This window comes from Caloenas nicobarica, chromosome 11 (assembly GCF_036013445.1).
Source record: "Caloenas nicobarica isolate bCalNic1 chromosome 11, bCalNic1.hap1, whole genome shotgun sequence".
Classification (NCBI taxonomy): domain Eukaryota; kingdom Metazoa; phylum Chordata; class Aves; order Columbiformes; family Columbidae; genus Caloenas; species Caloenas nicobarica.
Genome location: NC_088255.1, coordinates 18,494,776 through 18,514,034, shown reverse-complemented (window position 1 = coordinate 18,514,034; position 19,259 = coordinate 18,494,776). Strand labels below are relative to the sequence as shown.

The 19,259-nt window shown below is 46.0% G+C and overlaps 1 protein-coding gene across 1 annotated transcript in view; it reads left to right on the top strand.

The window, feature by feature from the left end:
* The window catches only part of PLXNB1 (plexin B1), an 82,787-nt gene that overhangs the window by 723 nt on the left and 62,805 nt on the right, over window positions 1-19,259 (top strand). The gene's annotated exons all lie outside the window — the stretch shown is intronic.

Sequence of the window (19,259 nt, the reverse complement as noted above, 5' to 3'; positions counted from 1 at the left end):
AGAAGTTATTCGGGGACTGTGTTATTTGAGGAGCTCAGGATAACTTTTTAATCGGCAAAAATCAGATAAATGACTCGAGTGTCTTCAGGGAGCAGCCCTGTACCAGGGTTTGAGGGCTGGTAGTGAATGGTGCAGCAGTAAATAATGGCTGGAGTCAGGCAATGTTTAAAAAAAATAGCATTACAAGTCAGTGTCATCATATTCCTGAAACTTCATCCTCAGAGGTAGCAATGACTGCCTTCTACAGAAGGCAAGGTTGCTTAATAATTACATCTGTTTTGCTAACTTACAAATGCATTTAAATTATTAACTTGGGTGAGACTGACTTGTCCGCCTTTTTCAGTCTGTTCAATGATTTTTCCAGCAACAGCAAAAAATGTTAAAGGTGGCTTTCTGAGAAACACAATACCTTTAACTTCAGGAAGGCCATGTGTTCACCTTTCCCCCCTCCGCACTGATTTTACTGTCTGTACTGAAAGCGGGTGGTTGGGTCCTGTTGTTCCAGAGAGCTCATTTTCCACCTTGAACACATTCTTTTTCAACACTTTGCAGCAAGTGTTTGGGCCCCCTGAGCAGGTGTGTTTTCTGTTACATTGGTGCAATTTGAGATCTTTCTTTTTTCAAACCTAAACTTTCTGTGAGCGCTGCTTTATCTCAAGGCAGCAGCCTGGAACAGGAGTAGTCCTGAGAGAATATCCGCACTGCTGCGGGACTTGCAAAGAAAGGGGCTGCAATTCTGAGTGTTGTAAAACAGCGGGGTCAGTATTTTACTAAACAAGGGTTTTATTCTATGTACAGTGGAGTGCTGACTGAGGTCTGCTCCTTTCTGGTCTCACTTCTTGAACGGGGGGTCACAGGAGTCCTGTGTGACGCCTTGCACATAAAATGCAGAAATTGATGAGCGTTACATTAACGATGAGTCTGTGTGTGATGTTGGGAGCTGAGCCAGTGATGGAGGCACTTGAGAAAACTGATGCACTGAGCTGTTGTGCTGCGTGGTTTTGCATTCTAATGGGGAAACTGGTGTTTCCCTGTGATTGTTACAAACCGTGAATGGAATTGCAGGGTTTTTAGTAGGGTCACTTTGAGAGGCCGAGAAAGGCAAGCAGAATTCCAGGAGAAGAAAGCAAGCAGGTTGTGGACAGAGAAGAATCTGGCAGGGAAGGTGACTCGTCGGTAATGTGATGCTGGGCAGACTTTCCATGCTCGTCCACACCTGTGTGTAACAGAACTGGAATCTGCAAGCCAGGGACTTGCCCCGAATTGAGATTTGGCTAGAAAGCATTGAACACAGCGTGGTCATATATGGAATTTTCTCTTTAAATTTCTCCCAACATGTGAAAAGAGTTAGGTTAGTAATACGATTAGCAATATTTAATAAGATTAAAAGTACCAGCATAACTCCCTTGAGGAAGGTGGGTGCAGACTGTCAGCAGCTGACAGCTCCCAGACTCCGCTTGCTTTTCAGAAAAGAAAAATTCTGTCCTCCTGTGCTGACAGCTCAGGTGTTGCTTTAGCTTTCCCGTCCGCCGACAGCATCGTATTCCCAGCGGGGCCATGGGATGTTCCCATATAAGGGCAGAGGGAATAGCTGACAGCGGGTTGCGAGGAGCGCGCGGAGCCGTTCCCTTCGTGGCGGTGCCAGGCTTCGTGCAAAGCAGGGCTGTTCCTGCGAGCGTTGCTGCTGCTGGCACGCTTGAGCTTTCCTGGCAGCGAGGGCTGGACGAGGCTGGAAAGTATGTGTTGCTGCCGAAGGTGGCCCCGTGTGCCTCGAGAGCCTGCCTGCCAAACAAGCGGTGCCAGCTGTACCTCGGGTGTGCTCGCGGGGAAGAAGAACCCACCCAGGTTGCCTGTCCGAGGGGAAAACAAAAGCAGCTGCCCTTGCTGTCTTCCACTGTTGCTGTTTGCTTTCTGGAGAGGTTCATGTGGCCAGCAGTGTTGTGTACAGGGGGACGTGGTAGCTTTTTCAGTAGAAGAAGTGTTTTATGCAGTACTGTCATCTGAGGAGGGAGAAAAACGGATGAGAGGGGGGAGTTTGGAAGAAGGTGGACCAGCCACTTCCCACAAATGCGTGGTATTTTTTCTGGTAAAAGATCTACCTCTGAATCAGTTAGATTCATGTTATTTCTCTTCTGTCACCTTCCTCTCTGCCTCAGTCCTTCCTGCTGCCTCTCAAAGCAAACTCACAAGGATTTCAGTTTTTCCTCCTCCCTGGCAGCCTCTCCATCTGTGTGTTTATTTGTTTGTAGCTGTTGGGTTTTTTCCCCTGAAACTTCAAATTGGCTGTTGTAGCCAAGTTCTGAGCTGAACCCTCCCAATCTTGCATAAGGGCATCCTGGAGGGAGATTATAGGACTTTGATTCATCCCAACTCGCAGGCTGTGCAGGGTGGTAGCAGTCAGAGGAGGCATGAGCCTGCCTGCTTGCGTGGAAGAATTAGCCCTCCAGATACGAGCCGGTTTCAGGAAGCAGAGGTTGGACCGGTGCCCTTCTCGCTCACCTGGATCGTCAGTGAAATGTCTTTGTGCTCCGAGTGCTGGAAAGCTGGTGCGTTCTTCTGACTCTCCTTTGCATTCCCCGTAGTCTGTTAAAGCCCTGGATTTGATTTGCATTTATTTGCGGTTCTCGTGAGTATCTGGTTGCAGGATTACTGTATCTGCAAGGATTCATCTTCTGCTGTTCATCAAAGCCACAGGAGGGCTGCTTCTGCCTTTGTGGGAATGTGCCAGCTGGTCTTTCATTGTGCTGGTATCATTTTCCTCGTGCTGTTATCAGCAGCATCTTTAATGGCCTGATGGTTTTGATGATGTATTTAGGGAAGATTCATATTGATCATTACTTAAGCATTGTCTAATTTGGTCTTGGCGCTGGAAGAAAATTCTTAGAAAATTCTTGCATGTGTTTTCCAGAGACAAGTGTTTGAGATGTTAGGAGCATGTACACACTCTGGAGACATTATTCCGTTGTTTCAGGAGGCAGAGTAGGTGCTTAATTAAATCGGGAAACAGTAATCTCATGTTGCACAGTCTTCACTCCAGCACTGACGTGAGAGCCCAAAGACCTTACCCCCTAGCACACTAAGTCTAGGAAGTCTCTAAAAACCATTTAGAGGGATTTTTGTGAACTAGAACCACGTAGGATCTGCCCTCATGCTACGGTTTGCTATAGTGATAACCGAAATGTGCCCCTGGCCTGGGTTGTAGTCGCTGGAGCTCAGACTTGCTAAGCTGCAAAGGTGCAAAAACACGAAGCAGGATGTTTCGACCTGTACAGACACGCAGCCTCAACTCGTGGAAGAACCACACGGCTTTGCTCTGATCTCTTCCCGGCTCTGCTTTTTCTCCCCAACTGCTTGAGTAATAAATGTGGAGGACTTGTTTTCGCTGCTAATAATTCTTTTTAGCCAAGTAGTAACTGAGACATTGGAGCTATTTTGAGGTTGCAGGAAGCAATTTAGGTCTCCTTTTCTTTAACTAGAAGTAAGCACTGCCTTCCAGTGTGTGGAGTGGGGGAAGAAGAAGAAACAAATGGTCTCAGTTTAGGTGGATTTGACTTTTTTGATCAAATTGTTTTTTAAAAATTATTTCTAATATCCTAAATTTAATGTCGGAATTTTGCTTTCAAATCCTGCCTGCCACCCCCAAGAAATAAAAGCTGGGGGGAAATGATGCAGAAAAGAACTTTGTGTTAGCATGATCTGATAGGAAAACTTTAGATGTTGATCAAAATGTGAGATGAGTCTTCAAATGATATCGGTCCTAAGGAAATTCCCAGATGCCAGACTTTAATAGCATGTGAACTTTAGTTATTTACTTGCAGTATAAACACTGCGAGTACTGTGAGGAACACTTATCCTGCGCCTGGCAAACGTGTGAGATTTCTCATTGCTTTTGGCTTTGAAGTTTAACTACAGAACAGCATGGAGCTGGTGGGTTGAGTTTCCCCAGCCTCTGCTCTCAAAATTCCTGCAGCTTCATAGCTACTCCCTTTTAGGAAATGATAATTCCTCTCCCTTCTTGAAGTATCTGTATGTTGTAATTTTATCTTGCTACTTGTATCTGTTCCCATTCCATCTCATGTGCAAAGTCTTTTGTCCCTATGTCAGAGGGGCTGTAGGTGGATCTTTGTTCCCGGTGTTAGTTTAGCTGGGCCACTGCTTCTGTATTGGGGGCTGGAGTTGAAGAATTGTGTGTTTGCTCCAAATACCCACCTACAATATGTGGTGAGCCATCGGGTTACACAGCTGTAAGGATTAACTAAATCATTACTGTTGCTAGTGAGCATTATATCTGCAGGTGCAGAGAATTTCGAGTCATCACCATTTTCATTCTCTTTTGCACCATTCCTTAATTCTGAATTTAAAGGCAGTGCTGCCTTTAGAGCCTCTGGGTTCCAGTGAAAAAGCAGGCGTGTGGGCTCATTTCAGCATAATATAGTACTGCCTGTCAACTGGGTTGCAACGATGGATTCGTGCTGCTGCTGAAGTTACCAGGAGGTGAATACGGTGTTTCTTGTGGTCTTTTTTGGATCCTGCCCTTTCCTGCGGCTCTGCCGTGGCAGGAGAGTAGCTGTGCCTGGGACTGCGCAGGTGGGGAATTTGATTGCATTCAAGCATTGGTCTATGCTGATGAAACTAGTTTTCTGGCTAAATTGCATGTCGTTCTATAAACAGAATGGGTATATTTGACATCTTACTCTATTATAATAACTCTGAAAATTACTACGTAGAAGTAGCGTTTTCAGCTTAAGGCTTCTGACCATGTATGCCTCTTTCAAAATTCTTTTTGTTTCGATCTCTGTTCCTTTAGCTCTGTTATACCGCAGCGATTCACGGTTTGGTTAGGTGACCTCCCTGTTCTTTGTGTGGAATCCCAAGAGTTGGAGCACAGCCTCTTTCCCTTCTCTGACCCCCACTCCCGAACGATGTGCACTCTTGAAATCCCTCTGTTGCTTACAGAAATCCCTCTGTGCCCCCTCCTCCTGTCTGATACACTGTGGAATCTCTGGGCTCTCTAACCTCCATAAAGACCTGCCAAGCTCTGTGAACAGCTGGCCAAGCAAATGCTTGAGAATGTGCTCCTGACAGTGCCCTGCAAGTGCTCCGTGCTCAGCTGGAAGCCCTTCAGATGACAAGAATTTACAGCACAGGAAACAGAGATGCCCCTGAACCTGCCAGACCAGACTTTGTCAGAAATAACCTGATCGCTGAAGCTGGTGTAGGGTTTTGGACGGCTTGGAGATAATGGCTCTGAAGAAACTCTCTCTTTAGCACTTTCAGCTTTGATCCCAAGATTTTTTGCATCAAAGTAACCTTCTTAGGATACTTGAGAGAGCAATTCTGTTAATGAATTACCTAGTAGTAAATCATCTTATGTGAGAGCTTTTCCGTAACTCTTCTGGCATCATCTGTCTGCTGTGTTCTACGTACCAGAGTCATGAGCAATTCTCACCCATCCTACACTGTCTCCTACCTTCAGTGTGGTCACAAAGTGTATGTGCTGGAGATCTCTAGTGCAAAAGCAGTTCCTGGACTTGTGAATCCCACTGCCATCAATGTTTTGATCCTTATCGAGATACTGCTCAACTTCTTGCACACAGATTGCAGTCCATTGCTGAATGATTGTGCCCAAGAGCATGGTAAAACAGGCGTGCAGATTAATTAATTGCATGGGAGCTGTGTGTGCCACTGTGGGAAACAGAGAAGTAGTAACAGGGGTCTCTGTTTATTTGCCAACTCTTTTTAGCTAGTTCAGCGTTTTTGAGGGAAATTGCTGAAATGAGACTGCAGAAATGTTGAAGGACCTAGGGAGAGTAAGGCATTGGTGAATTGACATTCTGATCCTTAGCTTAGCTGAAATGTATTTGAGATTGTATTTCACAGAATCATAGAATCATTTCAGTTGCAAGAGACCCTCAGGATCATTGAGTCGAACCATAACCTAACTCTAGCACTAAACCATGTCCCTGCGAACCTCATCTAAATGCCTTTTAAACACCTCCAGGGATGGTGACTCCACCACTGCCCTGGGCAGCCTGTTCCAATGCCCAACAACCCTTTCCGGGAAGAATTTTTTCCTAATATCCAATCTAAACCTTCCCTGGTGCAACTTGAGTCCCTTTCCTCTTGTCCTATCACTTGCTACTTGGGAGAAGAGACCAACACCCTCCATGCTCCAACCTCCTTTCAGGCAGTTGCAGACAGCGATAAGGTCTGCCCTCAGCTCCTGTTCTCCAGGCTGAACAGCCCCAGTTCCTGCCAACCCGCAACTGTTGAGAGAGATTTAAGGCAAAGATTGCAAAGGCTTTTTGCTGCTTGGCCCGCGTGTCAGTGCAGCTTTCTCGTGGCTACAATGAGATGTGGTTCCCTTGCACAACTGTGACTTTGGGGGCACTGCTGTCACTGTGATGGGTGGCACTGACTCTCTTACTGATTCTTTGTTTCCTCAGCCTAGATTTTTCCTGTCTTTTGGGGATGTATAACCAGCAAATATTCTCCAGATGTGTTAACAGCCAACAGAGGTGCATGTGCAATGATAAGATGGCCCTGGGTGAATAGTTGAGAAGGCAGAGCAGTCCCGGTGGCACTGCCATCCCCTGGTGACACCGCGCTCCTTGGCCACCGTAACAGGCGTTTGGAGTCCCCGTGCTGGAGTTGTGCTCTGCGCGCAGCGCTGCTGAGGTGATGTAGAGCTAAAGAAAAAGGAGCAGTGAGGATGAGCAGCTGTCCTGCAGGCACTGTTCCTGTTCTCTGCCGTACCGAGGGGGCAGCGACCCGCAAGGTCACTCTCTGTGGCCGCAGAGATGGGCAGCAGGGCTGTGCGTGCCGGCACTGTGGCCGCATGAGCAGCTGCGCAGGAACAGATGAAAGAGCCATTTAGCCTGTTTTGCCTTTCTGGGCTTGGGACAGTCAAGTCTCTGTCTTCATAGTGCCCAAGTCCCCATGGCCCTTCTTGACGCTGACCTGATCTGCAGGAGAAGGGAAAGCCGGCGTCAGTGGCTCAGCCGAGCACCACAAATCCAAAGGCTTCTGGGGTAGCTCTGACAATCACACTTTCTTGCTTATTGTATTTTAAAACTGTTCCTGTGTCTTGTGGTAACAGTACTGTGTTCTGGATACTTGAACCTTGTAAATGCATTTTCCGTCCACAAAACACAGAATGCCTACTTGCCCTCAGTGGTCTGGTGTACACAGGGCGGTGGCATCATGAAGGTTCCCTTAACAACCCATATTGAGACCGGCCACAGTTCCATAATGCGTAATTGGGCTTCACAACACTGTGGAGAGTTGTCTCTGTTGAAGTCTGTGAGTAAAGGTTGTAAAGAGTAGCAGCAGTAGGCAAGCTGATGGCTGCATTGCAGACTCCTGTTATTTTGGAGCGAACCATTCAAATACATCTACAGCACCCCACCATCACGGACCTGCTACAGCAACGGTTCTTGCAGGGGATCTATGGATGTCAAACTCGTTAGCTACAGACAAATAACAAGTAAATAGTGTTTGCCTTCCAGATGATGACAGGGATGGGCATCCTGCTGGCAGGAACCTGCATGCTGGTGTTCTGCTCACACAGCCCCAATAAATCGGAACATTTCTGGTTAAGTGGCTTTGTAGTTTGATGTTCTGCTGCTGATGGGGAGTTTGTGTCTGTGCCTGGCACAGGTGTTTAGCAGCAGCATGTGAGTCCCAGGATGGTGCTGCACTGAGCAAAGCTCTTGCGGGAGAGTGACCTGTGCGGTTTCATCCTTTGCCTGAATTGCCTCCTGAATGTTTGAAAGCCGGCGGGCTGTGCATCTGTTCACCTTCCTCCCAGTGCTGCCAGCACAGTGTCATCCTAACGGGTGCTGCAGCGACAATTACAGGCTGCGTGTTCTCTGCAGGCTGCCAGAGCCTGTTGGATCATCAAAACACAAATGCCACCCGGCCGTTCAGCTCCAGGACTGTAATCTGCATCCCCAAGTGCACCGGGTAGGAAGCACCAGAAGGCACAAGGTCCTAATGGTGGAACTTTGCCCAAAATGCAGTGAGTTTATTTTAAGCAGGTAGAAATCATATGCATGCAGTGATTCACAAGGGAAATAGTTTCAACAAATAGAAACTTGTGGAGCATCCTTGTTATTCCACTAATAAAGAACACATCTCAAAACTCTTTTCTGCGTAGAGAAATCCTTAAACTTTTTGTGCTTATGAAACTGTTATCTCTGTACTGGGAACTGTCCTCTGTGATGCTGCTTCACTTGTGATAAGACTGAAATAGAACTGTTATTCTACAAATTGGTACTGATTTCTTTACCACTCACTGAACTATAGGAAGATCTGTGTCTTGTGTTTGTCTTCAGGCTGCTCTTCTGCATGTGCTCTGAGAAGTCATGTCCCTTTGGCCTGTTTTAGATAGAAAGGAGAATTGATCTCTTGGGAACTGCAAGGAAACAAAAACGAGGAGTATTACAGGACTCTCATTCTAAGGGAACAAACCCTTTCAAATGAAGACTGTTTACATGTGTTTATTCCCTTTGTTTTTTGTGGGATGGAAAGGTCACTCTGTCTCTGTCTAAACTATGAAAAAATCAATGGTCTAATCAATTTCTAAAGTAGATTTAGTCAAAATTACTATCGTGGTGTGGCTTGAGCTTTGATGTGTGAAAGTGTCCCAAAAAGCTGCTAGAAAAGTCAATGCAGAACATCACTGCAAATAAACTTACAGAATTTGTTGGGGAATTTCCTATCCCATTCACTATGTCCACGGGGTGTTTTTTTTCCCCTTGCCCAGTCCCAGCGTGTTTTCCTCCTACTGAAAGAATAGATTGCTGAGAGCAGATCAACAAAAGCAGTCACGCAGTTCACTTGAGCAGTCATGCATAAATATGAGCAGCTTTGCTGCTGCTAAAAGCCATGGGCAGCCTTCCCCGCCGCCGCTTTTCCACAGGCTCATGTTCTGCTTCTTGGAGCTTTGTCGAGGACCTTATCCAAGAGGACGGTGTCCCTGACAGACAGGCAGGTATTAGTGTTCCTGGGGAGCTGGCAAGTAAGCTTCTTGCTTTGAAAATACCAAGTTAAGGATCAGTAAAAGCCACGTCTCATTCTACACTATTGCCTTGGAATTATTTTCTTTTGAGTGGTATGATGGACAGAGCCCTTCCTGCTGTCACATCGACCTGCCCCAAACCTTGGCCTGTCCTCCTGCCTGTGCACACAGCATAACCTCTCTGCCTTGTGCTTTTTGGGATCTTACATGTGCATTTGACATATAACACAAAATGAGAACTGTCACTAGATGGAAATGCTGGTTGGGGGTGGAAGCTCAATGGGCCTCCTGCTAGAATAGAAGTAGTAGGAGGTACTAGCCCTCATGATATGAAGTGCCTGGTTAATATCTATAAGGGATTAATGCTTTTTATGCAGTGATCTTGAATAACTTGGGTCTTTGGGGAGATTTGAGGTGGGTGGTTATTGGTTTTGATGTATACTTGAGAGGATATATACCTCTGAAGGGTTCGATTGTGTTAATAGTAAGAAAAAGCAGCTGGAAAGAACCAGGTAGGAACACGGCAGCAGGTGACTGTGTTAATGTAATGTGTTTCTTGGGATGTTTGAATTGGAGCCGTACGATGGTATGAATAATTGATCTGTGCCAACATCAACAGCATACCTCATAATTATTTAATTTAAAAAAAAAAAAGGCTGAGGCATCTGAAATCATGGGTTACTAGGGACATGTCAGAAAGTAGTATTCCTAGTAGGTGTCTTCAGCGAGCATCAGTACTATACCCTGCGCTGTTCAGTAGGTCATCAGTGTTCTGGAAGTAAAACTAAAGCTGCTGCTAATGTTGATTCAGCAGAGAAGCAGGCAATGCTGAGGGCAAACTCAACCATGGCTGGAAGAGACAGATCTGTTGGGATTTTCTTTCTTGAAGATGCTGAATAGTGTGTAAATCTTTGGCGGAATGGGGATCAGGTAGTGAAGTTTTCCATAAAGCTTTTGGAGAAATGATTAAGTGGTGACTAAGAAAGATACGAGCTCCTTACTTGCAGTAAAGTCAGATAATTGACTGTTAGCTGACTGATACAATCTTTGCAGGCTGTGAGTTCTGCAGCTCCTCCGTTATGCTGTAAAACGGGTCTAGTGAAATAACATCCATTTGATACGGGCAAGTATAGACTTCTGTGTGCCAGAGATGCTGATCATTCACCGATTGTGTGTTTCACCAAAGCAGCAACCCTGAAGAAGAGGGAGGGAGGAGCTGGGGGGGATGACAGTCAAATTGATGTTTTAAAAAAAAAAAAAAAAAAGTTCAAGCACTCAAGAAAGAGCCTTGTAATGAGAGACCGACAGGACTGATCTGCTGATCGCCCACAAAGCTATTGAGAGGTGACTTGGTTAAAGCATATGTATAACTGACGCTGAAGAGCTACTCTTTAATCCAGCAGAGAAGGAATTAATGGCTCAAGGCAGAAGGCAAACAAATAAGAAATTAGACTGGCCTTGCTGCCAGAAAGAGTGATGGAGCCACTGGAGCAAACCACTAGGAGAGCGGTGAACTCATGTTCTGACCTCCAGAGGCCTCTCGTCTGGATGCCATAAACCAGCACATCTCCCAGAACCACTTAATGCGTTTTGGGGAGGCGAGAGTGGGTGACCTGAAACAGTGCCCAGGTGTTGGGCAGGAAGGTGCAGTGGTCTCACCTTCAGTTAGGTGACTCTGGTCCTGCTGCAATTGATTTCTGGTTTTCTGTGCTTTAGAAATAACGCCAAGACTAATGCAGTTGTGTTTCTCATCCCTGTGTTTTTTTCCTCCCAAACTTTGTTCATGTCTAAATGTTTTTATGCGGTATAAGTGCCACATCCTGGATATGGAGAATCTTGTTCATGGCAGGGGTGTTAACTTGAGATTTGTACTTCAGGTGTCTCATGAGAATTAAATCTTTATATTTCTCACATTTTTTTTCACTGTCTTGCTGATCTTTCTATCTGACCTGTATTGTGGTACTTATTTTACTGATTAAACTTTCTAGGAAAGTAGAGTTTCATTAAGCAGTTGGTGTGTAAACCCATGTACATCAAGGAACAGTGTTAAATTCCACTTGCATTTAAGTAATTTCAGTTATTTTCATTAGTCTTCTCTTGTACTCAATGTGAAAATCCTGTACAAGAAGTAAATCTGATGAATCTTGTAGTTTAACCTACGATTGTTTCAAATAACTTGCAACTGTTTACAGGATGGAAACTAACTTACAGTTCTAAAGACCAGACAAATCATTGAGCTCGTTCACTGTAATGTTTTGTAAAACAAGGCAGTGGACTTCCCTGAATTTAAACTAACCACCCAAGCTGAGTCTGCACATTAATAAAGAAAAGAGTTGCGAGTGATGGAGAGTTTGCCGTACCAAATACATTTTAAGATATCTCTGAGAAAAGAGGTTTGGAAAACAGACCTTGGTCTGCTCACTCCAGAAACTTGAAATTAGCAAATTAGTTAACCCATTGTGAACAAGGTTAATAATGTGGTACTTGTTCTGTTTGGCTTCTGATTGACTATAACAGCCAACACCAGCAATCTCTGTCCTGTGCTGGATTGTGAAGTCTGCTAATTAACACATTAGCTTCACGTTGCTGCTGCCAATGTTTGCACTGAAGAACTTCGCTTTTTTTGGCCATATGGATGGGTGGGAATATCAAGATGATATTGTGGCTCTGTGCTCATTCATGTGTGATGCTTTGTGCTCTGTTTTTCCCAAGACATCTAATCAGGCTCAGGGCTGAACCGTGCCTTTTCGAAGAATCTTTAACTGAAAGGTCAAAATACGCACAAGGCTTGGAGACAAGTCTCACTGTCTCGCTCCCCCACCCCCTCCATCCTTTGTGTCTGTCTCTCTCCACATATACATATGCCAGAGTCCTTCACCCAACACATTCATCAGCGAGTCCTTTCTTGAGACCGAGGTTTTCTAAATGCCCTGCTGCCACTTGGGGGTCTTCCCGAGCAGCACGCAGCTCTGCAGGCTGCGTCTCTGCAGCAATCCCTGAGTTTATTTGTTGGGGATGATCCTGGCACTCGCCTGCTGGCAGGTCTGCTGGTTTTCCACCACCGCTTTGCTGTCTCTCAGTTACCCACGTGTGGGGAGACCAGGATTTCCCTTGAAGGAAATAATTGCTTACAGTGGTTCTTCAAGGGAGTGAGGAGGAAAAAATGCTTTACAGTGGTCCCCAAGCGAGGACTCCAGGTGATGCGCTGGGTGCTGAAGCCTTGGGTTTGTGGTACAGATGAGGTCTGACGTACGCGGGGTTTGTTCACGCTGATCCCATCCGTGCACCGAGGGCTCACCCTGCACACGCCTGTGGGAGAGCAGAACTATCGGGAGTGGGAGATGGTGAAATCTCCAGCTCTCAGTGTGCATCGGAGGAAGGTGCCTTTGTTTTAGTAAATGAGCTTTATTTTGAAGGTATTGATGGGTTTGTGCCCGTTGTAAGAACATTTGAGGCAGTCAGCTCTTTTGCTTTTTTACTGTCACTGGTTCAGGCCTGCCTTGGCTACTCGCTAAGTGCAACTGAAAATGGGGTATTGAAGCAGCCCTTCTAGGTTTTTTTGTATGCAATCTAGCAAATGTTAGTGCTGGAAGTTGGACTCTTGCTGCTGTTTGTCTGGTAACGTTAGCCTCTGTTGTTTTCTTGTGCTGCTTTTGAAAAATACTGTTTTGGTTTCTGTGTGAGATGTGGTTGGCCCATAAATGTATGCCAACCCACCTAATAATTCTCTTTGAAAATCCTTCATCAGGTCTTTTCTGTTATGTAGTTTAAAAAGAAGGAAAAAAAACCCAAAACCCAAACACCTCCCTTTAACCCTAGAAACAGCAGTCATCTTGTTCTGCTGAGCTGACACTGCTCATACTGATCAGTGCTGTTTGCTTTGTCTTCGTTTATTTTAGAGTTAAGCTATAAGCTGTTTAAAACTGGGCTGGTTTTGTTCTGTACTTTTGCAGGATTTTTTTACATGAGTCTCCTAAAAAAAAAAAAAAAAAAAAGCTTTTAAAGGCAAAACTACCATCACGTCAGGGGCAAGATGGTCATTGCTCCAAAAATGAAGTTTTGTGGGTTTGCTCGATAAAACGTTTTGGCAAGCACGTGCCTGCACGGAGGAATGTGTAGGTCAGGGCCGGACTCATGGCCATCCTGGGTTTTTAAGTTGGATTGCCTCTTGCCAGCCAGATGCCTGATGATCTCCACCTCCTCTCTCCATTCCTCTTTTGACAGTAGCTGTGGGGGCTCAGCAGGAGCTTTGCTGCCGGGTTTGCTTTAGCTGGGGAGGTGTTTGCCTTTGCTGCAGAATTCCAGCTGCTGGGGAAACCTGGAGCGGTCGTGTTGATTTATTAGGGCACAGGAATGCCTTTGCTAAGGAGCTGGGAGTGATGGAAGGGATCCTGCCTGATGCACCGTGAAGCCGCCTTGTTTCTTTTCACAGCAATGCAAAGCAGGAATTCCCCAAAGCAAGGTAAGAAAAACAGCTCGCTCAGATCGCTGCTTTGGAGAGCACCAAAGTGAGACTTCGGTGAGATTTCCCTGGCGTAGAATCAAGGAGGTGGATGATAGCTCCAATTTTAAGAATGCAATTTTAAGTCAGTTTTTTGGTGGGAGACAATCCTGTGAATTGCCTGACCAGAGGGTTTGTGTGCTTTTGGTTTGTGTTAATAGAGCTGGCATTCCTGAGCTCCTGACTAGGGCTTTTTTCTGGGACTTGGCTTTGGGCCATCTAAGTGTTTTGCACTTGAAAGAAGCAAGTTTCAACCTCTTTGGATTTGCAGACTTCTAAACGTTTTCCAATAGAGATAGGGCAATGGATTTGCTTCTTTAATTATCTTTGCAGACAACAAAATTCAATGGACTACAAGTTAAAATCACCGACACAGTGTCTTCGCTGTAGTGAGTTCACTACAACACCTTCACCTCTCTGTAATTTGTCCCAGCCATCTGACATGCACCCCTTATTTTCCTTTCTTGTCTGGCATGCACACACAAATACGTATTTCTGGACTTTTTCTTTCTTTTGAGATTTTGGTGGCCGTTGCCTCAGCTGATCTGAACCCAAAACCTTGTAAAACGTTGGGTGTTTGTACAGGGTGGGGCGGACAGCCGGTCACTGTGTGTTGCTCAGGTATTTGGTAGCTGCAGAATAGGTTGTGTTCATGGGGCATCAGTGCTGAGAAGGAATTTCCTTTCCTGGCTGATGTAGAAAGACCGTCCACGTACAGCTTTCTTCCTTTGCTTTAGCATTCTTTGGGGTTGTTTCCTATTTTACAAATGCATCTTTTGAGAACTGCCAGGAAAATGTCTCTCTCAAATGGAAATGGAAATTTCTGAGCTCACAGGGCTGAATACCTTTGGGTCTGTGCTCACTGAGTGAAAAGAGGATTACCAACCAGCCATTCTTCAGCGTGCAAAGCGGTGGAGCAAAGTCCGCAGAGACTCTCCGAAAGTTATTGGCTTTCCTCAGCAAGGGTGCTTGTGAATAGAATTGAATGGGGCTGGTCCCGTCCTTCTTAGCAAGTACAGAGAACAGTGAGGCTTTGAACTCGGTATATGCTTGAATAAAATGGGAAACGTACATGTCTTGCAAACAAGTCTAGAGCCAGCATTCCTGTGTCGCTGTAAATAAGAGAATTAATGGGTTGGTGACTGCATTTGGGCCTGATAGAAAGCAGGGTAAGGGAAGCAAAGCTGATTTTTCTAGAACCATTTGAAGGGTTCAGAATGAGGATGGTTTGCTGGAGTAGATGCAGATGGCTTATTTTCACTGGGGACTGTAAAACCTGCCATAGTGTAAACTGCATCTTAACAGAGAGATGTGAGACAAGGCCTGCACATCCCTTCCCTCCTAATTACCGCAGCTCAGCTGCTGCTGTCTCTTACCCTTACACATCTGAAAGGTGACAATGACAATGCCTTGAATGGCAAAGCAATTGCAGGAAGATATTTTTTTTTTTTTTTAGCTCTAATCTGAAACAAGGCAGTTACTCAACCAATAGACAAGAATATTCTCATGAAAAATTGTCGTCCTAGAAACCACTCTTTGTGAGGGAACGAGAATTTTTGTAGGTCTCGACAGCTTGTCTCTGGAGTGACTACAGGTAGAACAGCAGCCAGTTTCATCCCTTTTCCCACACTGACAACCTCGGGAACATCCACCACAGCAGCAGCACTTCCATTTTTGCTGTCCCTGCAGCTCTGCACCGGATTGCCTTTGTACACACCACTTTTTCCAGAAGTCAGAACACTCTTCTCACCTGTTCTGGCCAAAATCTCCAGTAATATTTTCATAGCAGTTACCTTTAGTTGTCAAAAGCTGGACTTTCAGACCCTCATCAGTCATGGCACACACACACACACACACAAAAAGAGAATAGATAGTTTTGAGTATGACCTTCTCTTAAAGGAAGAGGGGCTTGAGGGGAGCAGGACAGTACCGTAGTTGTGACTGCATTCAGTGGTACAGGCTGAGCAACGGCAGCTCCCGTCTGGGCTGCCAGTGACTGTTTCAGTGTTTCCCTCTAAAAATCTCTTGCAGGTTGTGGTTCCTCATGGTGGTCTCACTGGTTAGCTACGAACTCATTCCGTCTCACCCGTCACCCTACTCAGTTTCATTGTATACTTCTAAATCTGGTTTAAGAAACAGCTTTGCGAAAGCTTCTCTTCCTGCCTCCCCCTCCTGTTCTATTGGGCTCAGGAGAGCGCGCTGGCACCCCAGCCTTGGCAGGCACAGTTTTAGTGCCCTCTTTTGCTTCTGTCCCTTACCCTTTGAGCCATCCCTGGAGCAGCAGGCAGGACTGATCTCATCAGGTGCTGTGCAATGAGCTGACAGGATTCCTCTCAGCTGGGAAACAACACGGCAGAGAAAAAGCAAAACAGTGCTGGAAACCACAGCTTTTTTTAGCTGAGAGGAGAACGTCCTTCATACCTGGCCTGCTCTCCATCATATAGCGTTTTCGCTCACGGCATCAGGGCATTCAGGTTAGTGCAGATCTGAAGAAGCAACCTATATTAAGAAATTATTCTGCAATGTTATTTGCCTTGTTTCTGCAGAGCTCTCCCCTCTTTAAGTCTTCAGCTGCCTACGTCTCTTTCCTCTTGTAAGGTGTTTCATCGAGTATGCTGCTTGCAACTCTGTTGGACCCTGCAGCTCTTGCATTCCCCCTTGTAGCAGCCAGCTCCCTCGGTCTTTTCACAAACCGGGAATAAAAGTTGAAGCGAGGGGATGCCTGTCCATTTGTATCAGCCTGGGAAATGGTGGATTTCTCTCCTGAGGCCTTTGCCTCGGGCGTCTTGCCAAAAGGCATCTAGTCTCCATTCACTTCAAACACATATGGTTCCTAAGCCAGAAATGTGCAGAAAGCTCATGAGCTGTGATCAACCGAAGGCCAGACAGTGTGACCTGGTGCCTCTTGAAAAATCAGTGAATTGAAGAGCTGTGACTCCCGAGTGCTTGGAAAGGGTGAACAGTCTGCAGGGTGAACCTGAAGAGGATCACAGGATGATCAGATCAAACATGGATCTAACCTGTATTTATGGTACAAAAATATCCTGAAATCTGTGCCAAAAGGATTAGAATGTGCGTAAATGAAGTGTTTTGGCAAACGCAAGCGGTTACCTTCTTCATAGACGCTGTGTACGGGCTTCCTTTCTTCAGAGCATGAGCAATTTAAAGCAAATTTTACTTTGGAGCTAAAAGGCATGTTTTTAGCAAAGGCAGTGCAAGCAGCATTGGGACGGACTCCAGGCCTTTGGTGTTCCCAAAGAAACGCAAACACTGCAGAGAAGGGTAGAGCTCAGATCCTCTTGCCAGCGTGCTTAGCAGGCAGCCCAGTACCAGACCTGGTTCAGCCCTCGACAAGTGACCTCTGTCACTGAACGGGAACATAAAGAGCCTCAGTGAGCTTTGGTTGAACTGGGCTTTTGCCCGTCTGCTCCGGAGAGAAACCTCAGTGTTCCCTTCCCTCCCTCCCCGCAAGTGTGTCTGTGAAAATACTGAGTCGATTTAGCTGCCAAAAAAAGACATTTGAAAAAGTCTACATTGCTCTCCTGTGTCTTAACTTCTGTAAAATATGGGTTAGGGTTGGTTCCTATGTATGGCACTCAGTAATTTTACAGAAGAGAAAACGGCACCACTACAAGTATCTACGCAGCACTTAATACAGTGAGGTCTTAGTTTGTACTAGGGCTCCTGAGTGCTATTCTGAGCATTATGAACCTGATTATGTTACATACAGAGCTCAGATGGCTCAGAGCCACGCTTGGGATATTAACTGTTTCTATTAAGCTTTGCATTTGGAGATCCTTCTGGTAGAGGAGGGTGATGCCAAATGAGCTGGCATTCCCACCACAAAACTGTGTCTGCACAGCTAGGGAGTGGTTTGTACTTGATTTGCACAAGGGGTAACCTGAATTCCAGTTCTTGCGACACTTACGGATGCTCGTAGCTGCAGGTGTTGTGGAGGAGTCATTTATTGATGTAGATTTATAGGAGTGCAAGAGAAACCCTACAAAGTGCTACAAGCATATCATAAGGCATAAATCCATACGTAGTGTGCTATTTGACAGAGTATGTGTTAAAATGGCATTGAATGTGGTTATGTGTGATTCTTGACAGCCTGTGTGCCTGAAAGAGCATTTTTAAGGCTTGTTTTAGTTTGGATGAAAGTAGCTTTAGAAATAGTGAAAGTCCTTCCTGCTTCTGTTTTTGGTTTGGTTTTGTTTTTCAAAGAGAGTTTCTGTTCATGATTTACATTTTGTTGTGTGCTCTTCCAGATTTTGTAAAAACAAACCCCCTGAAAACCCAAACAACAACAATAATAAAACTCTCTGTGAATGCTTGGGTGACCCAAACAAAGTCGATGAGTTTCTCGCTGTCTGAACACGCATCAGCTGCCAGGTGGGGACTGTGCGACTCTTCCTTCATCACCCCACATGTGCAGGAAAAGGTAAATGTATATAAACCTTCCTGGGACCGGCTGGATTTGAAGCACAGTACCAGCAGACGGGTACACTGAATTTGGAGCCTAAATGGCCGCTTTACTGGGGGAAAGCGGGGTAGACAGTGTTGTGTGGCTGTTTGGGATATGGGGCACGGGGACAGGAAGGTTATGGATGTGCTGGTGGAGAAGAGGGGTGATGTTGGGACAGCAACCTCTCATCTCTCCTTCCTTAGAAAGCACACAGCGGATGTATTTACCTTGCGAAGGCTTTGCTGTCCGATCTCAGGCCTGTAGCACGAGGAATGCATGTGATGACCTTGGTGTTCCTCTGTCTTCACAGCTGCTTTTTTCATCTTGGGCTCCACTGACCCTGAGATTTGGATGCATTTCTCTCTGCTGCTTAGTGTTAAAAATGAAGAATTAACTCTAGTGTGGGGAAGCAGTTTGTGTGGTGGAACGCACCAAAATAAACATGAGGTGGTGGTGGTTGGAAGGGCTTGGGTGGACGTGGTGGTTGGGCTAGAGGTTGTAGTGGGGGGTGGAGGAAGGACTAGGTAGGGACTACAATGGGAATCAGTCCCTGAAATAAATAATTGCACGAGTGGGGCGTGAAGGGATAAGCAGAATCCTTCAAATCACACTCTGTGCCCGAGCCTTCCTCCAGAATTTCCTGCGATTTAGACAAATGGCCAACATCAGATTTTTAAGTGGTGTTTGTGCTGAACACTTGCAGGAGTGCGTTCCCTTCCAGCTGCTGAGCAGAAACCCTCATTCTTCCGTCTTGTTGGGAGCCGCTTTGCGCTTTTCTGTGGCAGCAGCTCTTGCAACGGGAGCCCCCCTCCCCATCCCCCTCGAAAAGGATGGTGGTTTTTTTCTGTGAAAGAAGCCGGCACAGCCAGGCAGACATTATCCCCTTGCCGGAAGGAGGGATCCAGGCTCCCTGGGGAGGAGGGGACCGGGGGGAGCGAGTGATTCATTGCAGCTGCCTGCAGTTTGGCCTCCGTCTCTCTCTTTGCCCTGGGTGCCAGGGAGTGACAGCTTGTGGGCAGCGGGCCAAGCTGTGAAAAGAGGAGTGTGTGAGGCCTTCAGCTTTCTCATGCTTTATCAAGCTGCAAAGAATAGCTCGATATTCAGCCAGCGTTGGTGCAGGTCAAGAGAATGGAAATGCTAACTTAACTCCTGACATGCCGGCTGATTGCTGACCGCAGGCTTTGTATGGCAGCACGGCTTTCCTGCGGCAGCAAAAGGGAGAAAACGTGCTTTGACGCAATGATGAAGGTATCTTTCTGTTAAGTGGGGAG